Source organism: Myotis brandtii, unplaced genomic scaffold (genome assembly GCF_000412655.1).
Source record: "Myotis brandtii unplaced genomic scaffold, ASM41265v1 scaffold339, whole genome shotgun sequence".
In the NCBI taxonomy this organism is placed as follows: Eukaryota; Metazoa; Chordata; class Mammalia; order Chiroptera; family Vespertilionidae; genus Myotis; species Myotis brandtii.
Window position 1 is genome coordinate 1772284 of NW_005363061.1, and position 18277 is coordinate 1790560.

The 18277-nt window shown below is 56.0% G+C and overlaps 1 protein-coding gene across 1 annotated transcript in view; it reads right to left on the reverse strand.

The window, feature by feature from the left end:
• MGAT3 (mannosyl (beta-1,4-)-glycoprotein beta-1,4-N-acetylglucosaminyltransferase) overlaps positions 1-12626 on the reverse strand; it is a 46517-nt gene extending 33891 nt beyond the window's left edge. Inside the window, exon 1 of the mRNA XM_014543830.1 lies at positions 12604-12626. The gene's annotated coding sequence lies outside the window, so the exon portion shown is untranslated. The remainder of the gene's footprint in view (positions 1-12603) is intronic.
• Between the last annotated feature and the right edge of the window lie 5651 nt (positions 12627-18277).

Genomic DNA, 18277 nt, shown 5'->3' on the forward strand with positions numbered 1-18277 from the left:
GCGCGTCTGGCGTGTGCACGGGTCTGTGAGCCGGTCTGTCTGCGTGGATGCGAGCGTCTGGTGTGCAGTGTGCATGGGTCTGTGTGACTTGCAGCGTCCCCGGGCTGCTCCTGCGTGCATGGCTGTGCACACCAGCTGGTAGGCGGACCGTGATTGTGTGCACACATGTGTGACCGTGTGCAGAGGCCTCTGGTGTGGTATTGTGTGCGTGCCTGGCCCTGGCGGCTGTGATGGGGTGTATGCGCATCTGTGACGTCGTGCAGAGGCCTGGACTTGCTGTGCTGCGTGCCTAGCGCCGGGCCTGCTATCCTGTCTGCACGGGTCTGTGTGCCCTTGGGGGTGACCGCCGCACACCGCCTTCGGCCTGGGCCTGGCTGTCACTTTCCGACCCCTCCACCTGTGCACGTGCCCCAAGGCCCCGTGTGCTAGCTCTCCCAGGCCTCCCCGGCCTCCCGGGCGCAGATCTTCCCACCCCGCCCCCCTCGGCCGTGAGTGGGCAGCCCGCCTGCCCCACTCACCTCTTGAGCCTCGTCTTGGACCACAGGCTGCTCTCCCAGCGCCCATGATGCTCCTGCTGGGGGCGTCAAGGCCGCCTCCTCCCGCTTCCCGCCCTTCCTGCGGTTCCTTGCGTTCTGGAGGCTCCGTCCAGCGGTGACTTCCGCCCAAATGTGCAAGGCACTCTGGGTACGCCCCCAGCACCGCTGTCCAAATGTGCAAGGCACTCTGGGTACGCACCCAGCACCGCTGTCCAAATGTGCAAGGCACTCTGGGTACGCCCCCAGCACCGCTGTCCAAATGTGCAAGGCACTCTGGGTACGCCCCCAGCACCGCTGTCCAAATGTGCAAGGCACTCTGGGTACGCCCCCAGCACCGCTGTCCAAATGTGCAAGGCACTCTGGGTACGCACCCAGCACCGCCGCCCAAATGTGCAAGGCACTCTGGGTACGCCCCCAGCACCGCTGTCCAAATGTGCAAGGCACTCTGGGTACGCCCCCAGCACCGCTGTCCAAATGTGCAAGGCACTCTGGGTACGCCCCCAGCACCGCTGTCCAAATGTGCAAGGCACTCTGGGTACGCCCCCAGCACCGCTGTCCAAATGTGCAAGGCACTCTGGGTACGCCCCCAGCACCGCTGTCCAAATGTGCAAGGCACTCTGGGTACGCCCCCAGCACCGCTGTCCAAATGTGCAAGGCACTCTGGGTACGCCCCCAGCACCGCTGTCCAAATGTGCAAGGCACTCTGGGTACGCCCCCAGCACCGCTGTCCAAATGTGCAAGGCACTCTGGGTACGCCCCCAGCACCGCTGTCCAAATGTGCAAGGCACTCTGGGTACGCCCCCAGCACCGCTGTCCAAATGTGCAAGGCACTCTGGGTACGCCCCCAGCACCGCTGTCCAAATGTGCAAGGCACTCTGGGTACGCCCCCAGCACCGCTGTCCAAATGTGCAAGGCACTCTGGGTACGCCCCCAGCACCGCTGTCCAAATGTGCAAGGCACTCTGGGTACGCCCCCAGCACCGCTGTCCAAATGTGCAAGGCACTCTGGGTACGCCCCCAGCACCGCTGTCCAAATGTGCAAGGCACTCTGGGTACCCCACCCAGCACCACCGCAGGCCATGGGTGAAGGTGTATGGGACAGGGCAGGGAGACCTCAAGGGCAGTCTGGGCCTTGGCCGAGACTGGTCTCCCGGCTCCAGGCGCCCATTGCCTACCTGCGTCCACCCTAACCGAGCAGCCGCAGTGGCCCTTCTGCAACATGCAAGGGAACAGGGCATCCTCCCTGAAGCCTGGATGGCTCCACTTCCTTAAGCTCTGCCCCTGCAGAGGGAGGCCCTGGCGACCTGGCCCTACCCTGCTCCAGCCTCACTGCTCTCCTGTCCCGAGGCTCCCTCTACGCCAAGGGTGGGCAAACTATGGTCTGTGAGGACCAGACTGAATATTTTAGGCTTTGGCGCCCATAGGGTCTCTGTCTCAATTACTAAACTCTGCCGCCGTAGTATAAAATCAAGACAATGTGTAAAGGGAATGATCATGGCTGTGTTCCAATAAAACTTTATTTATGAACACTTAAAATGTGAATTCCATTTAATTTTCACACGTCACAAAACATTATTCTTTTGCTTTTCCCCAACCATTTGAAAATGTAAAAACCATTCCCAGCTGGCACTGCTCTGAGCACATCCCTGTACTCTTTGTACCATCCCCACGACTCACCTACTTCAGATATTCAGACACTCCCCAAATCCCATCCATTCCACCCCCTGCCCCCCACCTACTCCTCCAGCCCACTCTCTGTTCTCCTCTTTCCGTCTCCCATGGAACCCTCACTACAGCTCATGCAAGCTCTCCTCCAATTCTGCCCCTGACTCCCCAGGACAATCTGCTGTCCCTCCCCAGCCTCTGCGGCCCGAGGACTAGGAGAGAAGCGCCCTGTCAGGTCTCGCTCCCCCAGTTTAGAATGAGCCTCCCCAAAATGTGCCACTTTGGCATGTGGATGATTTTGAGCAATCAAGACCCAGCAGACTCAAGAAAAATGTTTACCTCTTCCTTAATTACCTAAAAATATACAGATGGGGGCCTGGCCTAGAAAGAGAGATGACTTTTTATTTGAATGAGCTTTCCGTACGACAGGACAAATATCTAAAGATCAAACATCTGCTCTTCTCGCCCTGTGAACTACCCTTTTCCTTGGGTTTCATATTCTTATGGGGCCCCAGTATGTACATAATTAAGTTTGTTTTTCTCCCGTGGATCTTTCCTATGTTAATTTGACCAGCAAGAGAACCTGAAGGAGTAGAATGAAATGTTTTCCTCCCCTGCACCCCCAAGCACTAAGCTAGGTTTAAATGATCATTTCCCTTCATTGTCACAGCTACCGGCAAAGTAGAGAAGGCAAAGTGACATGCCCAAAGTTACAAGACTGGGGAGTCCTGGCACCGGGGCACAAAACCAGGTTAGTGGGGCTTTCTCTTCTTCACTGTCTTTGCCAGGGTGGTCTGTGCCATCTGTCTGTCACCCTGTGTGTGCCCTTGCTGCTCCATAACGAGCTCTGCTCCCCCAAAAACTAGGAGCCCTACAGGTCTGGATCAAGGCCTGAACCACAAATATGCCTTTTTGTCCTTTGAAAATAGCTAATTGGTTTGGGTGAAAAGATGATAGCCACGCAGTACAAATTTGAAAATCATTGAAGGATGTCCAGTAAGATCAGAAAGTAAGCATCCAGCCCCCGCCCTGGTTTTTTGTCGTTTGAAAATACGCCTTTTTGTCCTCTGAAAATAGTTAATTGATTTGGGTGAGTAGTTAATAGCCGTACATAATGGAAATGTGAAAATCATTGAAGGGTGTCCAGTAACACCAGAAAGTAAGAAAGTAAGCCAGTCGTCCCCCACCTTGGCTTTTTGTCCTTTGAAAATATGCCTTTTTGTCTTTTGAAAATAGTTCATTGATTTGGGTGAATAGTTAATAGCCACACATAGTGTAAATGGAAAATTATTGAAGGGTGTCCAGTAACACCAGAGTGTCAGAATGTAGACTTCCCGGCCATGGCCACGGCCATGGCCACCCAGATTCCCTCTAAGTAAGGATTTTACCCTCGTGACATTTTTGGATGCAGCCTGTTTGATGTGAAGCCATTTTGTTGTGACCTAGAAACCAATCCATTACACTGAGAGCTGACTCCCTTCTGGTTTTTTCAACTAATGCACACAACAGACATGCTCACCTGTCCTTAACCCCCAGGCCCTGCCCATGGGGCAGAGTGAGAGGTAAGGACTTGTACGGTGGTAACTGGTTTCAGTCTAGGGTTTTGTACAAGTTGCTTAACGCTCAGTTTCCTTGTCTGTGAAATGGGAATAGGGAGGGTTCCCTCATCAGGCTGCTGGGTCCACATACAGGCGGTGCCCTCCCTGGGGCCTGTCCTACAGTCTGTCTTAGCTGGCACCCTGACTGCAGGGCCACTGTCTCTTGAGTCCAGAGTACAGGACACACTCCATAAATGTTTGGTTAAAAAATGAGTACATTAATGCCACCCACGTGCATACTACCTGTCATTAGCAAAACATTTCGATCTGTCGAAAAATGGCCTCTTTGGGAAAGCTGTGTCCCCAAAGCCCCAAAGCCCTGCTTCAGTGGACTCTACCCTGCATCCCTCACCAGGGCACCCCCCTCACATGTGAGTGGAATTAGGCCCATGCAGGGGGGGGACCCAAAGGCAGCCTCCCCTCCCCCACCCCAGGGCAGTTGTGTGGAGGAGCAGGAGTGGAGGGGCCCTGCCCTGCCCAGCGCTGGCTGCCGGGTCAGGAAGTTCCTGTGGGCCCGCTCCTGGGGCTCCGTCCTCCCCCTCCTCTGGCCTTTGTTCTGACCTTTCCAGATTCCCAAGCTTCTTGGGAGGCCTCAGGACAGTCGGCCAGTGGTTGGGGCCCTATCGCAGTCAGCTCTGTCCGCCCAGGGCGCTCTCGCAGTGCCTGGGGAGCTGTGTGTGACAAATGCTTGCCCTCCCAGCCCCACAGAGAGGACAAGTGACGTGCTCAGTCACACACAGGCCGCCCCTGGCGGAGCCCGGCACGCCAGGCCACCGTCCCCGCTCCCGCCCAGGCCCTGCAGCCCCCGGACCCCACCTCTGACAGAGCTGGCGGCAGCGGGGCAGCTCCCACAGGCTCCCTCTCAGCCTCTTCTCCCCGCGCCCCCCGCCCCAGCATTTCTACAGGTCAGGCACACAGAGGCATTGACAGGTGGAGAAGCTAAAGTTATTGTGATTAAGACCTGGGTTCGAGGCCTTGGCCAGGCAGCTGGGTTGGTTAGAGCCTCGTCCTGATATATCAAAGTTTCCCGTTCCATCTCTGGTCAGGGCACCTACAAGAAAAAACCGATGAGTACATAAATACAATGTATTTGTTTCCCTCTCTCTCTCTTTCTCTCTCTCTCTCTAAAACTCAGTAATAATTTTTTAAAAAGACCTAGGTTCGAATTCAGCTCCACTGCATGCTCCAGTCATTTCTGGGCCCTAAGCTTCCGTGTTTTCATCTGGAAATTGGGGATGATCACTGCCCTGACATGACAGGGCCCTCAGTGGAATCGGACCTCGCCATCCTCTCCCTCCCTTCCCATCCTATTCCATCCCTTAAAGGGGGTGGGGAAGGGCTGGGCTCAGTAGGTGGTCCTCCCTCCCACCCCTTCGCTGGGGCCCGCTGCCTGTCAAGGAGGCTGCTGGAGCCTGGAGCTGAGCGGAGATACAAGATTAACCAGCCCAAGGTGGTGTCACCTTACCGTCTGCTGTCCCCTTTCACCTGGACCCATTTGGCTCTGGGAACAATTGCTAGGTCTCTTATCTCTTTCAGGAACTGCTGCCTGGCCCGCAAGGGAATACATTCACATTCCACGCTCCCTGAGTCATCTCATGCTGGCCGGCCGGGCCCTGGTCTCCAGGTGAGAAGTCCCCAGACCTGTGCTGCGGGCAGGGCACAGTGAGCTGGCGCAAGGCTTTGGCTCCTCGCCTGCAGAACGGGCATGACAGCTGGCATAGTGGCATTCAATTAATGTCGGTCCCCTTCCTTCCTCATCACCTGGGTGAAGCCGCTAGACTTGGCATCCTCTCCTACCCTCCCCCTCATTCATTCATTCATTCATTCATTGCTGAGCCCCTTCCTAAAGCACACAGCATGCAGCCCTCTGAAATGCTTGCAGTTTCTTCAACTTTTCTCATCTCTGCCCTCCGGCATGTATTAGTCCTTCTGTTCAGAGAGCCTTTCTGGAAAAACTCCTACTCGTCCTTCAAGACCCAATCCAAGTGTTCCCTCCCCGTGGAGGCTGCTCTGACTTCCGTTCCCAGAGGCCTGGCTCATGCCCCATTTGGAGAGTTCCCACCTCAAGGCCTTGGCTGCTTCTGGGCTCTGCCTGCGAAGCCTTCCCCAGCCCACCTCTAAGTATCCATCCCACCCTCTCAGTCTCAGGGCGCGGCTCCAAAGCCGCATCTCACTTCCTCTTCCTGAACTTCACCTTCATGAACCACCGCAGGTGTCTGGACCCTCTTAGGGCCCTGAGCACTTCCGTCTGGTACCCCAGTCTCCCTGTGACTCTTTGGGCACAAGGATGAGAGGGGTTTCCCCTGGTGCCAGCTCCGTGTTGAGGGGTGAGGCCCTAAGGCAGGGGTCTCCTGACCTCCAGGTTGGGGGTTTGAGCCAAGTCCTGCTGGTTGACCCTCTGTCTGGGTGACCTTGGACAAGTCCCTTTCAGCAAGCCTGAAAGCAGGGGGATGACTCCATGGTTTCTTTACCTCGGGGGAGCACGGTGTGTTTGTGAGCACGAGGATGTGCACGCCCAGGCGTAAACATGGGTGTGAGTATACTCGTGTGAGTGAGTGTGCATGCGCGTGTAACTGAGTGTGTGTGCGCCTGTCTGCGTGTGTGGATGTGTGCACACACGTGTGTGCGTTTTCCTGGGAGAGGGTCCGTGGCCATTTTTGGATTCTCAACGTGTTCAGGGCCCAGGTGCGGGGCTCCTGGCTCTCCCCCTTTCAGAGGCCCCTCCCCCACTCCTCCTTGCTCCCCCCACAGCAGGGAATCCTGGGGGCTCCGGCTTGGCACTCTCACCCCTCTATGGCTCTCTCCTGAGTTCCTGCCACAGCTTCTGCTCCTGCCCCACCGAGCAGCCAGGGTGATCCTGGAATTCGGGTCACCTCCCTCCTCTGCTCCAACCTGCTGTGGCTCCATTCTTACCCACAGGAGGCCCAGGCCCTTCAGGGGCCACAGGAACCTCCCAGCCTGGCCTGGTGCCTCCCTGGGCCCTCCCCCCACACTCCCTGCTCATCCACCTCCTTTGCACTGGCTGTTCCCTGTCCGGATGGCTGTTCCCTGTCTGAACCGCTCTTCCCGGAGTCTTAGCACAAATGCCTCACCTCCCCAACCACCCCGCCCTGGTCCCTCCGCTTCCCCTCCTTTCTTCCTAGCCCTCTTCACCTTCTAGTACGAGGTAATGTCATGTTTCTTGTTCTTTTGCTTGTCTCCCCCGTAGAACAAAGCCACTAGCAGGGCAGAGTCTTCGTCCCGACTCTGCTGTGGGCTCCCCAGCCCCTCACAGCCTGGCGCATGCTAGTAGCTGCTCAGTAAATGCTGTTCCCTAGAAAGGGAGCCTGGAGACCCCCTGTGTTGGCCTCTGTGGGTGTGTTTGGGGGACACCCCTCATCTATAAGTTCTTCTGTGGGGGCTGGCAGGAGCCTAGTCTCCTGACCTCCAGGTTGGGGGTTTGAGCCAAGTCCTGCTGGTTGACCCTCTGTCTGGGTGACCTTGGACAAGTCCCTTTCAGCAAGCTGAAAGCAGGGGGATGACTCCACGGGGTTCATTACCTCGGGGGAGCAAGGTGTGTTTGTGAGCATGAGGATGTGCACGCCCAGGCGTAAACATGGGTGTGAGTATACTCGTGTGAGTGAATGTGCATGCGCGTGTAACTGAGTGTGTGTGCGCCTGTCTGCGTGTGTGGATGTGTGCACACACGTGTGTGCGTTTTCCTGGGAGAGGGTCCGTGGCCATTTTTGGATTCTCAACGTGTTCAGGGCCCAGGTGCGGGGCTCCTGGCTCTCCCCCTTTCAGAGGCCCCTCCCCCACTCCTCCTTGCTCCCCCCACAGCAGAGAATCCTGGGGGCTCCGGCTTGGCACTCTCACCCCTCTATGGCTCTCTCCTGAGTTCCTGCCACAGCTTCTGCTCCTGCCCCACCGAGCAACCAGGGTGATCCTGGAACACAGGTCACCTCCCTCCTCTGCTCCAACCTGCTGTGGCTCCATTCTTACCCACAGGAGGCCCAGGCCCTTCAGGGGCCACAGGAACCTCCCAGCCTGGCCTGGTGCCTCCCTGGGCCCTCCCCCCACACTCCCTGCTCATCCACCTCCTTTGCACTGGCTGTTCCCTGTCCGGATGGCTGTTCCCTGTCTGAACCGCTCTTCCCCGAGTCTTAGCACAAATGCCTCACCTCCCCAAACACCCTGCCCTGGTCCCTCCGCTTCCCCTCCTTTCTTCCTAGCACTCTTCACCTTCTAGTACGAGGTAATGTCGTGTTTCTTGTTCTTTTGCTTGTCTCCCCCGTAGAACAAAGCCACTAGCAGGGCAGGGTCTTCGTCCCGACTCTGCTGTGGGCTCCCCAGCCCCTCACAGCCTGGCGCATGCTAGTAGCTGCTCAGTAAATGCTGTTCCCTAGAAAGGGAGCCTGGAGACCCCCTGTGTTGGCCTCTGTGGGTGTGTTTGGGGGACACCCCTCATCTATAAGTTCTTCTGTGGGGGCTGGCAGGAGCCTAGCGAGGAAAGTACCAGCCTTCCCGGCAGAGGAGCCGCTGGACTAGGAAAGCCCTCCCTTCAGGGCCAGGGCTGCTGTGGTTGCAGATGGATGTGAGCCAGGATGCAAATGGCCTTTTATACCAGGAGCCGCACACTTGGCTGGGCCCTGGCAACCGCCCCGAGAAACTCGGAGCCTGCTGTCTCCACCCTCTGCCTTCCCCAGGCAGCCCCACAGCCTCCCACGCCCAAGCCCAGGTGGGGAAACTGAGGCATGGCACGAAGAGACTGGCCCACACGGAGGGACCCCACCAGTTCCAAGGATGCCACAGGTGCTGAGAGTGAGACCGAGTCGCCGGGTGGAGGCTAAGCAAGTGACCCCCGCTGCCGCCCAGGCCAGCCAAGGGCCCCGGCCTGCAGGAGTGAGCGAGGCCTGGGGGCTGGATCCCCCAGCGCAGTGGTTCTCAACCTTCCTAACGCCACCACCCTTTGATACAGTTCCTCATGTTGTGGTGACCCCCAATTTCATTGATACAAATTGAACATAATTAAAGCATAGTGATTAATCACAAAAGCAATATGTAATTATAGATGTGTTTTCCGATGGTCTTAGGCGACCCCTTGAAAGGGTCGTTCGACCCCCAAAGGGGTCGTGACCCACAGGTTGAGAACCACTGCCCTAGGGGAACAGGCTGGGCCACACCAGGAGTCAAGCCAGCAGAGAATAACAAACACCCAGACCCGAGTGCCCGTGCCTGAGGCGCCTGTGGAGCGAGCCCCCTACCTGCCGGCAGGTGCACCCACTGGGAGACCCCTCACCCTGGTGTCGTGCACACACACTCGCGAACACACTCACACATAGACTCCAAGCCTGGTACACACGAACGCACAGACACACCCATGTGCACACACACAGGGCACACCTCCCTGCACCCACAAAGCCCGGCTGGGCACTCCCCACAGCCCTGCCGCCAGGATTGAGTCTATGTGCGCATGTTAAGAGCTTAGACACAGTGAGGGCGTCATGACCGCAATAGCTGGTGGTCGCCGCCCAGGAGCCCTCTGCTCAGTCCCTCTCGGTGACTCCTCCCCCTTCTGGAAGGTTGGGGTCATGGAATCTTCTAGTTGGGAGGGACTTCGAAGGCTGCTAAGTTCCCCAGCCTCCCCGCACTGCACCGGTGAGGAAACTGCGCTCAGAGAAGCTGGGTCTGCCCAGAGCCTTGGGAAGCTGCTAGAACAAGACCCCACAGCCATGGCCTTCAACCCATGGGAGTGCTTGTGGCCCCCAAGACCGCGGCCAGACCCCTCCCCGAGGTCCCGCACTGCCACCTTCAGGATGCTTGGCCCCTGCCCCAGCCAGGTGGGGGCTGTGCAGGTCAGGGCCCTGGATCTGAAGACCTGATGAGGGGCAGGGGGCCTGCACCCCAGGGCCTGTGCTGGGGGTCACTGTGCAGTTCCCGGGTCTTGGGGGGGTAGAGTTGGGGGAAGAATTTGCGTTGTTTCCCCCACTTCCCATGAACATCATTATCTGGAAACACCATTTTCTCAGAACCTGAGAGGCTGGGGAGGGCTGGGGTGGAGCTGTTGGGAGGAAGTTTCTCAGTATCGGGAGGGGCAGGGCAGGGCAGGGCAGGTGGAGGGCAATGGCCGGCCGCAGCCTGCTCCCCGCCAGCGGCACCCCCAGCAAAGCCAAGGCAGGGCCACAGAAAGCTGCCCCCAGCAGGAGGAGCAGGCCCGGCCTCATTCCCCACTGGGGCTCAGCCGCCTCTCCCTCAGGGGGATGGGCTGAGGGGTAAGACCGGGCCTGAGGAGAGAGGCTGCGAGGCCTCTGGTCCCTGGGCCTGGCCAGGGCCAGCCTATCCTGGCCCCACTGCAGCTGGGCCCCAGCGTCCAGGCCTCCCTCCTCCATAGTCTGAGTCACCATCCACCCTCCACCCCTGACACACAGGCAACGGTTTGCTCTAAGGCGGGATCCTTGGGTGGAAGAATGTCTGCCAGGACGGCTGATAACAATTCCTTCCAACCGGTACCTTGGGCCCCACGGCCCTGCTGACGCCTCCTGACCAGTCAGCCTCCAGGGACGCGGAGACACCAGGATCCTACCCAGGGACCCACTGGGCGCCCCGCCTGCACAGGAATGACAGCTGAGCCTCCCCCGTTGTGGGGCTGCGGGGTGAGAGGCACAGTGACTTCCTCGGGGTCACAGTATTTGTGACTCAACCCAGACGGGTGGCTTTGCACCTGCCCTTCCACCCAGCTGGTCCTTGCCTGTCCTGAGAAAGATAGAGATGAGTCAGTGGTCTCTCCTCCCTAGGAGTCTGGTGGCCTGTGTGCGATGTGCTTTGACCAGGAGGAGGAGGTGGAAGTGACCGAGAGGATCCAGGCCTATAGCATCCCTCATCTCCAGCTTGGAAGCCACAGGCCACAGGAGGAAATCAGATTAGGCTGCTAGAGAGAGGCCACAGAGCAGAGAAGCCAAGAGATCATGAAGGGAGAAGACAGCCTCTTGCTGTCAAACCAGCCCTGCTAGAGACCCAGACTGTGGGAGGCCAGTTTTCCACCCCGGCCTGCACAGCACACAGCAGAGACAAGCAGTCCAGCAGTCCTGCCCAGCTCTGTCCGAACTGCAGAACTGTGAGCAAATCCACACTGGGGGATGCTTGTTACTCAGCAATAGATAACTGATACACTTCGAGTCCTGACATCTCAGGTCCTGAAATCTCAGGCTCACAGCAACATGACAGTCGACGCTTCCTCTGGTGGCCTGGCCAAGCCACACCCCCTCTCTGGGACTTGGTTTCCCCCAAACAGGGATGACAACAGCACGACGAGGCCTGAGGTGAGGGAGGCACAGTGAGTGAGTGTGGGAGCGGAGCACCCGCTGGCCCAGAGGTTGTGCTTGAGCAATGGGAGCGAGGTGTGGAGGCCCAGCTGCTCCGGCTCCCTGGGCCACAGCCCTGCCCCACAGGACGATGATTTCTCTCTTCCTGACAGACAGACAGACAGTACCCGGCTGGCACTGCTGCTTCTACCCACCTGCTGAGGTGGGTGGAGTGGGGGGCAAAGAGGGTCATTCTCTGAGTCCACCTCAGGGGAGTCATCAGGCTCTTGGAATTTGGGTCTTTTGAGTTAAAAAGTCCTTCAGGACTGAGTCAGGTGGACGCCTCCCAGCCGACCAGTCTCCAGGGACCTGGAGACACCAGGATCCTACCCAGGGACCCACTGGGCGCCCCGCCTGCACAGGAATGACAGCTGAGCCTCCCCCGTTGTGGGGCTGCGGGGTGAGAGGCACAGTGACTTCCTCGGGGTCGCAGTATTTGTGACTCAACCCAGACGGGTGGCTTCGCACCTACCCTTCCACCCTGCTGGTCCTTACCTGTTCTGAGAAAGATAGAGATGAGTCAGTGGCCACCAGCCAATTTGAGGGGCAGCACCCACCGTTCAGCACCCTGAGCCGGGAGGTCGGCACGGGGAGAAGGTGGGAAGGGCTCGGCTGAGATGCCCCAGGGAGAGCCCCGAGTCCCGGACCAGAGGAGCCAGCTGTCCAGGCCACTCAGCAGGAGGCGGCCACCAGCCCCCACGTGGCCCCTCTGCTGCATTCCCGCCCCTTATCCCCCCCAGCTCATTTCAGTCCCCTGCTTGAGAAACCCCCAGAAACAGGGCGCTCACCCCCCACAGAGGAACTGTGGGACCAAGTTTCTCTGCAGGAGGGGCTTGTGCAAGAAGAAGTCTTAAGAAAGAGAGGTATCAGGAGCTGCTCTTGCAGCAAGCGAGCCCCTTTTAAAGCCTAAATTGTGCATCTTCTCGGGGCTGTGGAAGCTGGGGGGCTACCAAGACCCCCCCCCCTGCAGACCACCCTGCTGCTGCCACGACTGCTGTCCACAGGTGTCTGTCCTCCAGTGGCCGGTCCACGCGGACCCACATGCCCAGCTTGCCCTCCCCGCCCTTCACCCCTTTCCTGTGGCCCGGACACACTGCCCCCCGAAAGCCCTGTCCCCACACTCTGGCCCCAGGGAGAGGTGGTTCAAAATAGCTGGCTCCTGGGATGCCAGTTCTTGAACTGTTTTCAAGACAGGACCCCAAAGAGGAAGCAGAGGCCCCGAGAGGGGGAGTGACAGCGGAGGTGGAAGCTGCTCACACCGCACAGTGGGGCGCTGAGCTGAGCCTGAAACTGAACCCCCCTTTTCTCAGCTTCCTGATCACTTCACAGCAGCTCACAGGAAATGGCTCCCCTAGGACTGAAGGGAGGATGTGAGGTGGCCCAGCCAACCCACCCATTCCAGTGACCACCAAGATGACCGCCAACTTCAAAGCCCCTCATTTTAGCAGAGGGAGAGCTGCCTTACCTCTGCCTGCTCCTCCAGGTCAGGAGGGACCTTCTCCACGCAGGAGGGACCATGTCCACTTTACAGATGTGGAACCTGAGGCTGGGAGAGGCTTGGAAGTCCCAGGGTTTGCCAGTGTGGAGCCAGCCTGAACCCAGGCCTGTGGGGGGCTGCAGAGCTCCTGCTGTCTGATGCCGTGTCCTCCAGCGCCAGGGAGTTTGCTCTGCCTGCCCCCTTCACCCACAGTCCCGGGGCTGTTGGCACCTAGGCCCTGAGGGCAGGAAGAGGCACTGCTGATCACATGGCAGACCCTGGGGCTGCAGGAGGGGCATCTGCTACCCGGGCTCACCAGCCAGGCCTCTTACACTTATGTTTGCAGACGACGCTGAGCTTCTGCTGTCCCCAGCCCTGGAGCCAGGAGAGGGGCCGCTTCCAAGCCACGGTCCCTCCTCCGGCCCTGAGCTGCCCCCCGGAGCTCCGCAGGAGAGTCAGGGCCCTGCTGGTTCCTGCTGTGTTCCTGCCCTCAACCCTGAGCCCATCCTCGGGGACAGACGCTGAAGCTCAGACCTGGACGGTGACCTGCCCACGATCACACAGCCATGCCAGGTAATGTGATGGCCGAGTGGGGTCAGAGACCTGGGCCCCTGCCCCAGCGCAGGCAGCACCCCCCGGCTCCCCACCCTGAGGTGTGGGGGAGGAAGAGGGAGTGTGGGGCTCACTCCCCATGGCCACCCCCGACAGCTGGGCTCAGGTTGGGTCCCCCGGTTGTGCCATCGCAGGGCAGAGCTGAGCTTGGTCTCTTGGCCCGGGGCAGGGATTGAAGCCTCTCCCTAAGAGGCCCACCCACACGCAATCTCCTCAAACTTCCTCTTGCAGGCCCAGGATGCACCCCCCCAAACTTCCCCCATTTCCCCCCTCCACACCCAGCCCCACAGTGAACTCCCCTTCCTCTCCACTTGCATGCATGTACTCGCTCCCTCACACACTCGGGAAACAGTCCTGAGACTGGCCCTAGTGCCAGCCCCGTGGGGACACAGAGATGACCCTGCCTCAAGGGAGACGGACCCAGATGCCAAACCACAGCATTAGTCAAAACCAGCCGTGCATGCAGGCTCTTTTAGAGCATTTCCCATGGCCCCTGGGGTTGTCTGCAGTCATTTTTATTGCAGTGTTTCCTAACTGTGCACAGAGCCGCTGTAACCCTCCTGCCTGTGCGCGCCTCCAACATTACAACCAGAGCAAATTACAAAACAAGGGTAAGAAATATTAGCAGAGCCCTAGCCGGTTTGGCTCAGTGGATAGAGGGTCGGTCTGCGGACTGAGGGGTCCCGGGTTCAATTCCGGTCAAGGGCATGTACCTTGGTTGCGGGCACATCCCCAGTCGGGGGTGTGCAGGAGGCAGCTGATCGATGTTTCTCTCTCATTGATGTTTCTAGCTCTCTGTCCCTCTCCCTTCCTCTCTGTAAAAAAAATCAATAAAATATATTTTTAAAAAAAGAAATATTAGCAGAACCAATAAAAATTGCTCCAAGGGGCTGGTTCTCCAGGGCCGGGTGGCCTGGGCCGCAGTGCGAGGGCCTTCCTCCTTCCTCCTTCTTTCACCTTCCGTGCACGTGCGAGGCCCTGGCTGGCTGGGAACCTGGACGGGCATAGTCTCCCCCATCAGCTCTCATTAGCCACCAGTGACTGTAAGTCTCAGCAGCCCCAGGCCACACAAATCCAAACATGCTGGTGGCAGGACTTTGTATTTGATTGTGGTAAAACACACGTAACATTTGTTAACGAAAAAAAACCCACTGAAACCTGTAAAGAATTTTTGTGAGTTTACTTGAGCCAAACTGTCGACATATGCCGGGAAGCAGAACCTCAATGAATTGAGATAATGTTCCGGAGAATGGCGGGGTTACATCTGTATTTATACATTTGCAATCAAAGGAGGGACGGAGGTGGGTTACATGGAATTCATTGGTGATAGATTAAGGAGGAGGGATAAAGCAAAGCGGGGGAAACCCCTGGGATTGGATAAAAAGTAAAATGATGGACACATACTTAGGTGGGTGCAGGATCAATTAACATGATAATGAAGGAATTTGTGGCATCTGTCCTGGTGCCCAGCACATTAGGCTGTGCCCCAGGGGCCCCCCAAAAAGGGAAGTTACAAGTTACCCTGACATTTCAAGGGTATGTTATCATAGATGCAAAAAGACAGATAGGCTCAGTTACGGTAAAGGTTGACCTTGTCAGTGAAGATACTGGCCTAGGACGTAACTGCCCACCATAACTGCTTTTAAAGTTTAATTTCAGACCATCCTTTGTGGTTACTTTAGGTCTCTGAGTTTGCAAGACCGCCATGCAGGCCTCCCCTGAGCTTGTCAGGTCAGCATGTGGCCCCTTTCGCCCACACATTGTATTTTCCATTTTAACCATTTTAAAGTGTGCAGTTCAGTGGCATTAAGGACACTTGCGTCGTTGTGCAGTCATCTCCACCATCCATCTCCAGAACTTCCCCATCTTCCCACATCGAAACTGTCCCCATTAATCAACAACCCCCCTCCCTCAGCCCCGCAGCCACCGTTCCACTCTCTGTCTCTGCTCTGACGCCTCCAGGGACGCCTACGAGTGGATCCTGCAGTGTTTGTCCTTTGTGTTTGGCTTATGTGCTTAGTACCATGTCCTCCAGGCTCACCTGCTGCCCCGAATGCGAGTCAGAATTTCCTTTCTTTTAATGAATAACATCCCATTGTATGGATGGACCACATTTTGTTTATTCATTCACCCGTGATGGGCATTTCATCCACCAGCGGGTTGCTTTCGCCTTTCCGCTGCTGTGAATAACGCTGCTATGAAATTGGTGTGTAAATATCTGCTCCAGTCCCTGGTTTCAATTTTTTGGGGTATACGCTCGGATGTGGGTCCTATGACAATTCTACATTTAACTTAGGACTTATTTTTTATCTTTTTTTAAATCACAGTTTACATTCAATTCTATTTTGTATTAGTTTCAGGTGTAGAGCACAGTGGTCAGATAATCATACACCTCACAAAGCGCTCCCCGATATTCCCGGTTCCCATCAGCACCCCATTATTGACTAATCCCCATGAGTATTTTGTAACTACCAGTTTGTACCTCTTAATCCCCTCACTTTTTTCACCCAGTTCCTCAGCCCACCTTCCCTCTGGCAACCATCAGTAAGACTTATTGTGAAAGCGATCGGTCGATAATCCTAAACACAATTACAGCCAATTTGTTTTTAATTCATGGACTCAAAACCCACTACAGTTTAACACCCTCACCCACTGCAGGTGAGGTCCTGAGACTCCAGTTTGAGAGCCCGCAGAGCCAGAGCTGGGTGGGGCGAGGGGAGCTGGCTCGGAAGCCGGGAACGCGGCCAGCCCAGGTGGAGGTGTTCACCCTTATTTCAAAGACTTCTATGAAGGAGAGATCTCATTAGTAGTTGTATATATTGATTAGTAATTAGTAATTAATAATGTTGCTATGTTGAAATGATAATATTTTGGCTATATTGAGTCGAAGAAACGATCGCATCAAAATTAATTGCACTTGTTTCTTTTTGCTTTTTAAAAAGTAACCACTGGCCCTGACCGGTGTGGCTCAGTGGATAGAGCGTCGGCCTGCTGACTGGAAGGTCCCGGGTTCGATTCTGGTCAAGGGCATGTACCTTGGTTGCGGGCACATCCCCAGTAGGAGGTGTGCAGGAGGCAGCTGATCGATGTTTCTCTCTCATTGATGTTTCTGACTCTCTATCCCTCTCCCTTCCTTTCTGTAAAAAAAATTAACAAAATATATTTTAAAAAAATAAAATATATTTTAAAAAAATAAAATATATTAAAAAAATAAAAATAAAAAGTAACCACTGGAGCACTGGCTGGTGTTGCTCAGTTGGAGTGTCATCCCGTGCACTGAACGACTGTGGGTTCGATTCCTGTGCAGGCACACACCTCAACTGTGGGTTCCATCCCTGGTCGGGAGGCAATCCATTGATGTTCCTCCCTCACATTGATGTCTCTCTCTCTCTCTCTCTCTCTCTCTCTCTCTCTCCTTCCCCCTCCCCTCTAAAAAAATCAGTAAGCATGTCCTCGAGGAAGGATTAAAAATAATGAGAATAAAAAATAAAATCCAGTGTGATGTGACCACGGGAGAGTGGAACATGGAGCTGGTGGCTCGCATTCCCGTTCTGTGGGAAGCTCAGCCCAGGGTTTAGTGCAGGTGTTCCTAAGTCTCGAGGAGTCACCTGAGACCTGGACTCTGTGGCTGGTGCTTCTATGCACTTATTTTGAATGGAGTTGAAGTTCGTATAACATACAATTAGCCATTCTGAAGTGTACAATCCTAAGGGGCATTCAGGACATGCACAATGTCGGAGAACCACCACTCCTCTCTAGTTTCCTGCTTCCTCATCACCCCAGAAAAACAGCTGGTATCCATTAAGTCATCACTCCCCATCCTCCCTTCCTCTGGCCCCTGACAACCCCTAATCTGCTTTTTGTCTCAGTGGATTTGCATATTCCAGACATTTCACTTTAAAGGAATAGTACAATACGTGACCTTTTGTGTCTGGCGTCTTTCACTGAGAAGGTCCTCAAGCCTCATCCTCCTTGTAGATCAGTGGTTCTCAACCTCCCTAATGCCGCGACCCTTTAATACCGTTCCTCATGTGGTGACCCCCAACCACAAAATTATTTTCGTTGCTACTTCATAACTGTAATGTTGCTACTGTTATGAATCGTAATGTAAATATCTGATATGCAGGATGTATTTAGGCGACCCCTGTGAAAGGGTCGTTCGACCGCCAAAGGGGTCTCGACCCACAGGTTGAGAACCGCTGTGTAGCAAGTGTCAGAACCCCATCCCTTTTCATGCCGAGTAATATTCCATCGCATGGCTCTACCGCCAGGAGTTTACCCACTTATCCGATGCTGGGCATTTGGATCGCCTCTGTCTTTAGCTGTTATGAGCAATGCTGCTATAAACATGTGTGTATAATTTCTGTGTGGACATCTCTTTTCATTTCCTGGGAGTAGAATTGCTGGGTCATAAGGTAATGGCTGGTGCTCGTCTTTTTTAACGTTCACCTTACTTACTTATTGAAGTTTAAGGTATACACTGTCAAAGAGTCAACTTGTTCCTCGGGGTGTGTTGGGAGAGACCCTTGTACTCTACTGAAGGGAGGTCTGGGGTTGCTGGTTTGGGACCATGTCAGTATTTTTAGGAATTTGTTCTTGGGAGGACCAGATTTTCCAGGGAGGATGCTTCAGTGTCCTGCGGGAGTGGGGGAGGGGGGGGGAGTGTGTTAAAGGCCTCACTGCCCCCGGGAGCAGGGCCAGGGCCCAGGCAGGGACTCCAGCACTCAGCAGCCCCAGGTACTGGCTGTTTTTGGTGTGACTGCCCTCTCCCTAGGCCAGGGCCCCCTGGCTCACCATCACCAGAGAATAACCAGTCTTCTGGTGGGTACGGAGGGTGGCTGCCTGGCAGTTCTGGGAGGATCTGAGGGTCTGACTGATCGTTATTTTGCCTCCACCCACTACCCCGCCTAAGGTTCCAGCTGGGGCCGAACCCTTGGCAACTCTGTGGGTTAAGTCACGCTGGCGCTGAGCCCTGCGCATTTGGAGGTGGCTTTTCTGAATCCCTCAGTCAGTTGCCATCCTCCATCTACTTTCTGGCTTCTAAAAGGTG